Here is a 7,459-nt window from a genome sequence, read left to right as displayed (position 1 = left end):
GAGTAATTTGCCGGGACCCTCGATTTGGTTATTAAGTGGAAGTCCGAGCTTGAGTAATTCGCTGGCACCAGGTTGGATTTAAGAGAGCTGTATAGGGGATCAGCTCCCATATGTTATGATTGATACTACAGGGTGTGTGAGTGCTCCAAATTACCTTTTTGATGTTATGATGTGAAAATGATGTTGATGTTGCATTTCACTCTACAGGGTGCATTAGTTTTAGATAGTTATAGAAATTATGGTTAAAATTGATATTTTACTCTCTGAGTCGAACGCTCACTCCTGTTCACCATATTTTTCCAGGCTACAGGAAGAGACATTTTTCAGAATAACCTGTCCCTTTCCTCTCAGGTTATGAAAAGATTACTTAATTGTATTATTATTCTCTAAATTTGTAATTTAGGACTCCGCATGTGCTAGTAGTAGCATTAAGCCTATTAGAGACTGTATGAATTCAAGTTTTCATATTAATAAATGAAAAGAAAAATTTTTTTTATGAGTTTTAAATGGTTATAAATGAGGTAATAGGGTTGAGCTGGGCTCCCCTGATTTTAGTTTTTTGAAAAGTTCTGGGCTAAGTTGGCCCAAAATGAAATTATAACAGTTTAATTTAAATTATCTTATATGCATATTGGGTCTAAATTGTGGGCCTGGTTATGGATTTGAGGAATAGTTAGGCTTACTACGGGCCTCGGGGGCTTTAAAGTGTCCTAGTCTGAGTCCTACCCATAGGTTGGGTCGTGACAAAGTTGGTATCAGAGCTTAGGCTCTAGATTCATGGGAAATAATATAATTGGGAGTGTAAAAGGAGTCTTGTTAGGATGTTACATGCAGAGTATAGTATTCTGTTTCATCTTTTTCTGTAATTCCTTGTTTCTAGATTCTGCGTTATACCTCAGGAACTATAAAAGTGCCTCAGTTAGTGTCTTGATTTTCGTGGAGTGCATAGAAAGGTGAAATAGAGTTAGTAGACATGTGAGGTCCATCATGAGGATACGTACTCCAATAAATACTATATTTTTGTCAGTATGGGTTTAAATGGTGTGCCCATTTCGTGCAAGGCACGAGTACATAAAAGTGAGTCTTGAAAGTACAATTGCCCTAGATAAGGATGAGGATACCACTGCTGGCAGTCATCAGTGGATGACCCAGTTAGAATAAGTTTGTGATAATAGAATATTCAAGAGAGATAAGAGATTAGGAGACCTAGTCTGTTAGGACGTATCGTAGTAACTATACAATGTTCTCAATGTCTGCTCTGTAAGCTGCAGATTACAGTATCGACATGAGATTATTGTGTAGAGCTGCGTGCATCCCCATGGTGCTACATAATGAGGGTGTTTACTGATGGCCTCTGTTTTGGTACAGCAATACCAGAACAGAGTTCTATATCTGCAGAGGAGTTGGGAACTCCTGGTTAAGAGTCTAGAGCTAGAATATCGAAAGGTTACAGTTAGGTGGTAACTAGAGTAAATGACTCGGTTACCCTAGCATGAGCTAGAGTTGCATTAAGAGTTGCCATCAGACCAGAGGTTTCGGACTAGTTGCAAAGTAAAAGTGACACCTATAGAGTGAGACCATCTAGTCTTCGGTATGGAATTTTGGATGATTTTTGCAGAATGACAGACGTTTTGCTTAGAACTTAGTGAGAATAGGATACCTTGTGTGTATTAGTAAGGTGTAAAGTGCAACCCTACTACCTAGGGAAGGTCAAAACTATGAATTGATGATTCACAGAGATATGATATGATAGGAGAGTCATTAATTTGACATGGTTTGGGCAAGGTGGTAAATGTAGTACCTTTGTTGTAGCAAGTTAGGGTGTAGTCCTATCTTTTCAGAAGGGATCGAAAGTTATTACTAATAATGGTGACCAACCAAATAGTGCCCCAGATGGGACTGTAGAGTGTGGTAGAGAGTAGTTGGCTCAGGTATCCCGCAGAGGATACAAGTTTCATTATAGGAATCATATATAATCAGATCACGATGGATGTAAATTCTTTGAATTGGATGACGGGTTTGGGTGCCCGGAATCTTAAGTTTTGGCAAATTGAGTAAACATGGAAAATAATAATAATAATAATAATAATAATAATAATAATAATAATAATAATAATAATAATAATAATAATAATAATAATAACAAATAAATAAAATTACTGCAGAATCAGTTCTCGAGGTAGTAAGGGTATTATGTAAGCTAAAGGATAAGAATAGAAATCATACGATAAAAGTATGATTGCAATTTCCTGAGTTCCTTTCTAACTTCATATTTTTCAAAACAATAATATAATCTAATTATAATAGTATTAAGAGTAATAAATTAGCGAAGATAAATCATAGAAGGCCAATGGATAAAGAAAGTGCAGAATGAAAGTTTGGACAATTGATTGCAGATGCAATATAATTTAAATGCCAGTGGGAGTACTAGCTAGAGTGATCAAAGGACCAAATCTGAGTAGCACAGATATGTGATAACGTGGTAGAGACTCTGGAGGATATAGTTAGCAGGTACAGCTGTCATGTTAGGAAGAAGAATGGAACCAGGGATAGAATAGTCAAGTTCTATTTTGGGTAAGACAAAGGAAATAAATGAAAGGACAATTCGAAGGGCGCATAATAAAAGGAACAAAGTTAAGATATAGGGTAGGCTAAGTGTTATTTTTGGCAAGGTGAATGACAAGGATGGAGAACCCAAAATGGGACCATATTAGCAAGAATAGTGATGGAGGTATGGAATACAATAATAATGAGTAAAAAGTAGAAGGTGTGCGATGATATTGCGGACTATCTAATTAGGCAGAGAAAGAGAAGTTAGTAAGCAGTAAGTTGAATAAAAGTCAATCTAAGGGATCAAATAGGTATGATGAGAGGAAAAGAATGATAGATAATGACACAGAGGCTTTAGGTTAGACTTTTGAGATAGTGAGAAGGTAGTTAGAGGTTCGTTATGAATGTCAGGCAAACGTCTTTAGTGTGATCAACAGAATCACTTTGTAGTGAAGCAATAACGACAGGACAATAGTAGGGGTAGAACGAAAAATGACAAGTCTGGGTGGTTATAAATCACTAGAAAGTTCAAGGATCAAATTAATGACCATAGATAAGGGTGGAATTAGTGTTGGAAGAATTTATTAGTGAGAGAAATCTTTCAGGAATCAACAAAAGTTAAGGGCACAATATAAACTATAATAGATATGAATCATAGGTCGAGTATAAGTAAAGTTAATAAATTATAAAATATTATGTCAGGAAGGACAATGGTACAGTAAGGGTTCATGCAGATGATACCTTATAGGTAGAGCACAATTGTGCTAGGAGATGATGAAATTTGAAGAGAAAGACTAAGAAACATAGGTTAAACGTTATTATATGGACAATTGGGCGTAGTTGAATATAAGAGGATATTTTTCTTTCTTTTCAAGTTTAGCTTGTGCTTTTGATTCTAAAAGGTTATATAAGGAACAGAGACTGAGTCAAGGAGACCTAGTTATTTGAGAGTTTAGTAGGCACCAATTCATATACAATTTCGTGATATGAAAATGACAGTAAGTACGTACCTAGTGTTAAATATGAAATGACGATCAGAATAATGACAGGAGTCAAAAGGAGTTAGCTACCAAGGCTTGCCACCGTTTTAAACTATGAGCTAGAGGAAGTACTATTTATGGATGAGTTTCAATAGATGAAATTGTTACTGGTGGATAATTTGAGGTTGAAGTTTAGAAAGCTATATGCAGTATATGTGATTATATTAAGGAGAATGAACACATGAAGTATTTTGTTTAGAATTAAGGCATGGTATACATTTTCCACAGCTGTGTTCGTTCAGATGAAACTTATAGTTTCAAGGGCTCCTATCCATCCAGGATGAGCAATTTCCTACTGAGGCTGGTGGGGAATGATAATGTTCTGATAGTTAAGTTGGAAAAAGGGAATACAAAAAAAAAAAAAATTTCTATGGTTAATCACAAGTGTTACATAAGGTGAAGAATGTGCTGGTAGGAGTAAATCATAAGGTTATAATTCTCGAAGTAATAGAACTAGTAATCAAGATAAGACTAAGAAATAAAATGAAAGTTAAAGTTGATGATGGGATGGACATCCTTGAAGGAAAAAGGTGTAAGGGTGAAATAGGATTAAGATTAAGGAATAAGTGGAGCAGGTCGAAAAGATATCAACAATAGCAGAAATAGGCAAAGGAAGTGGATAAGATTCAAACGATAGGAAGAAAGCTCGATAGAGCTAGTTATAATGATGAGGATAAGGAGGAATAGGTATGCTAGGAACACACCAAGAGCTGTTTAAAACAAGTTATTATGAGATGATAGATTAAAGGGGTAGTAGAGCCTCGATCTGAGTGCCAATGTGTCAGAAGTAGGCCATATACTAAGAAGCTATAGGAAGAAGTCTAGATATTTATATTCCAGAGAAGGAGTGAGAATTGATAAGTCGCATGGGTTGAGTTGTCAGAGAATATAAACACTTTTGTTACCTAGAAGGAGAGACCCAGTTTACTTTCCAATATTGATAAATGATACACTTGGCCCTTGGAGGAGACTCTACCTGACTAGTTACATAAGATCGATAGAGGTTGGTCTAAGTACCTTAGTAATGACACAAAAGAGATTAAAAATTTGAAGTATCATGGGAGGAGAAGATTTATAGGTATTGACCACTGAGGTCATAAGTAGAGTGAAGATCTCGAACAAGATGCCTATATTAGGAGCTACAGGAAAGCTACTCATAGGATACCATGGAATAAGGAACATAAGTTATGTCATTGGGGAAACAGAGATTATTAAAACAAAGGAATGATGACTGAAGTCACCAAGAGACATGTTGGGGCGTAATAAAAGTGAGGTAAGCACCAAAGTTGATTGAAGTTATGAGACATCAAGTCAAGAACAGTGAGGTATAGCGAATACTTGAAATGTCAGAAAAATGGTCAATGAATAGTTACAAGATAAAAGCCCTCTAGAAAGAAATGATGACAAATAGGACACTATAGTAGAATCAGAGAACAGTAGAATGTCATATATAATATACGAAGAGTTCGAAGAATAAATGTTTTACCAATATCTGCATAGCTGGAGGAGTAATGATTGCACTTATTTCGATAATCTTCTTTTCCATATCTCTTGTTTATTCGTAAATTCGAGGACGAATTTTTCTTAAGGGGGGAAGAATGTAACAACCCAGAAAATAAAAATAAAAAAAAATATTTTGAAAAATGGGATTGGCGTGTGACAGTGGGAAAAAAAAAATATTTTGAAAAATGGGATTGGCGTGTGACAGTGGGTTTCCCACTGTCACAGCAACTTTTAAAAAAAAAAAAAAAAAATCAAAATCAAAAACGGGAGGAGGAAGCCCCCCCCCCCCCCTCATTTTCTTCTCTCCCTTTCCTTCCCTCTCTTCTTCTTCTTCCTTTCTCCGGTGACCGGCCGGCGACGTCCCAAGCAGCTCCCCACCGGCCGGCGACCCTCCGGCGACCACGGCAGCGGCAAGAGAGAGAGGAGAGAAAAAACGCGCCGATGGGCGGCTTTCCAGCGCGATTCCGGCTTCATCCGACGTCCGATCGAGGCGATTCCAGTGGCGTTGGAAAGCTTATTCCGAGAGCTTTCTTTTGATACCAATTTTGAAGCAAATGGAGGTCGGATGAGTGAGATATAGAGGAGAGAAGTTTCGGGTTTTTCAAGCTTTTTCGTCAGATCTACGACGATCCAACCGTTGGATCGACGATCCGAGACCACATATGGACTGAGGAAGAGGAGAGGAACATGGTGGTATGATCAGACCCGGCAAATGTCGCGGCGACGTGGCCGCCACCGTCTTGTGGTGGTGCGTGATAGCTCCGTGAGCTATGGAGATGGTTCAACTTCCAGAGCTTCCTCATAAATTTTTGAAATTTTTGAGACACGATAAACTTCGGGTAAGACAATTTTCATTATTTCTCTGCATGGAGCATAAATACGATGTTTCTTAAACAGAAAATTGGAGAAAAATTCTAAGAAAAATATATGATGAAAGTAAAATTATTTGGAGATATTCTATGGTGTTTGTTGAATTTTTGAGTGATTGTAGAATATTTTTGAAAAATATAGATAGATTTTAGTTAAATTTTTAGCATATGGGCATATAAGATTATTTGAAATTAAGATAATTAAATTTTATATAATTGGTTGAAGCTTGAGGATGGAAGTTTAAATATGTAAATATTTAATTGGGTTGGATTAAGAATACGTTAGATGTTGGAAACTTATGGAATCGAGTAAAATTCTTGAATAAAATATTCATGGGTGATTAGAAAATTATAATTCCTTTTGCAATAGCCTTATAATATTATTAAGGACCGCGGGGCAAAATTTTAAAATTTTTAGAGCTTGTTTGAGTGGGTTTTTGAAAAATATCAATTATAGGGACTAAAACGTAATTTTTAAGATTTTGAGTATAGTCTGATTTGGAGGGCCCAGGAGGGGCCATGTGATATTAATGAGATGTGATTGTGGAAATTGAGAATTTAGAAGTGTTATTTGAGCCTCTTTGCAGGTTGGGTAGGTCCTGTATAGGGAAACTCTGGATTTAGCATGAATTAGTATCTATTGCCTCTTTAGAGTTTTATTTTGAGTTAGTACTAATAAATTTATAATTTAATTATTAGGTGATCGAGATCAACTATTTTCCGCATCCAAAGACCACAATAGTCGATTTGCATCGTGAGTAAAATATTAATTTTAATTGTAATTTCGATATTATTATATGTTCAAGCATGCTCATGCATCACTTATATGCATATATTTATGTAGTTAAACTGTAGGCACGATTTATGTTGCATTCATAACTGTTGATGTGCCATGGATGTTGTTGTGGTAATTTGGAGCAGTGTGCCTGTGTTGGCGTGCGTGTGATGTGGTGTGGACTATAGATAGGACGGGGTAGTCACGGCTTGAGTAATTCGCTGGGACCCGATCCTTCGAGGGGTAGTCACGGCTTGAGTAATTCGCTGGGACCCTCGATTTGGTTATTAAGTGGAAGTCCGAGCTTGAGTAATTCGCTGGCACCAATTGGGATTTAAGAGAGTGTATAGGATCAGCTCCCATATGTTATGATTGATACTACAGGGTGTGTGAGTGCTCCAAATTACCTTTTTGATGTTATGATGTGAAAATGATGTTGATGTTGCATTTCACTCTACAGGGTGCATTAGTTTTAGATAGTTATAGAAATTATGGTTAAAATTGATATTTTACTCTCTGAGTCGAACGCTCACTCCTGTTCACCATATTTTTCCAGGCTACAGGAGGAGACATTTTTCAGAATAACCTGTCCCTTTCCTCTCAGGTTATGAAAAGATTACTTAATTGTATTATTATTCTCTAAATTTGTAATTTAGGACTCCGCATGTGCTAGTAGTAGCATTAAGCCTATCAGAGACTGTATGAATTCAAGTTTTCATATT

Source organism: Hevea brasiliensis, chromosome 1, assembly GCF_030052815.1.
Source record: "Hevea brasiliensis isolate MT/VB/25A 57/8 chromosome 1, ASM3005281v1, whole genome shotgun sequence".
NCBI classification, from domain to species: Eukaryota; Viridiplantae; Streptophyta; class Magnoliopsida; order Malpighiales; family Euphorbiaceae; genus Hevea; species Hevea brasiliensis.
This window is presented reverse-complemented; position numbering follows the sequence as displayed.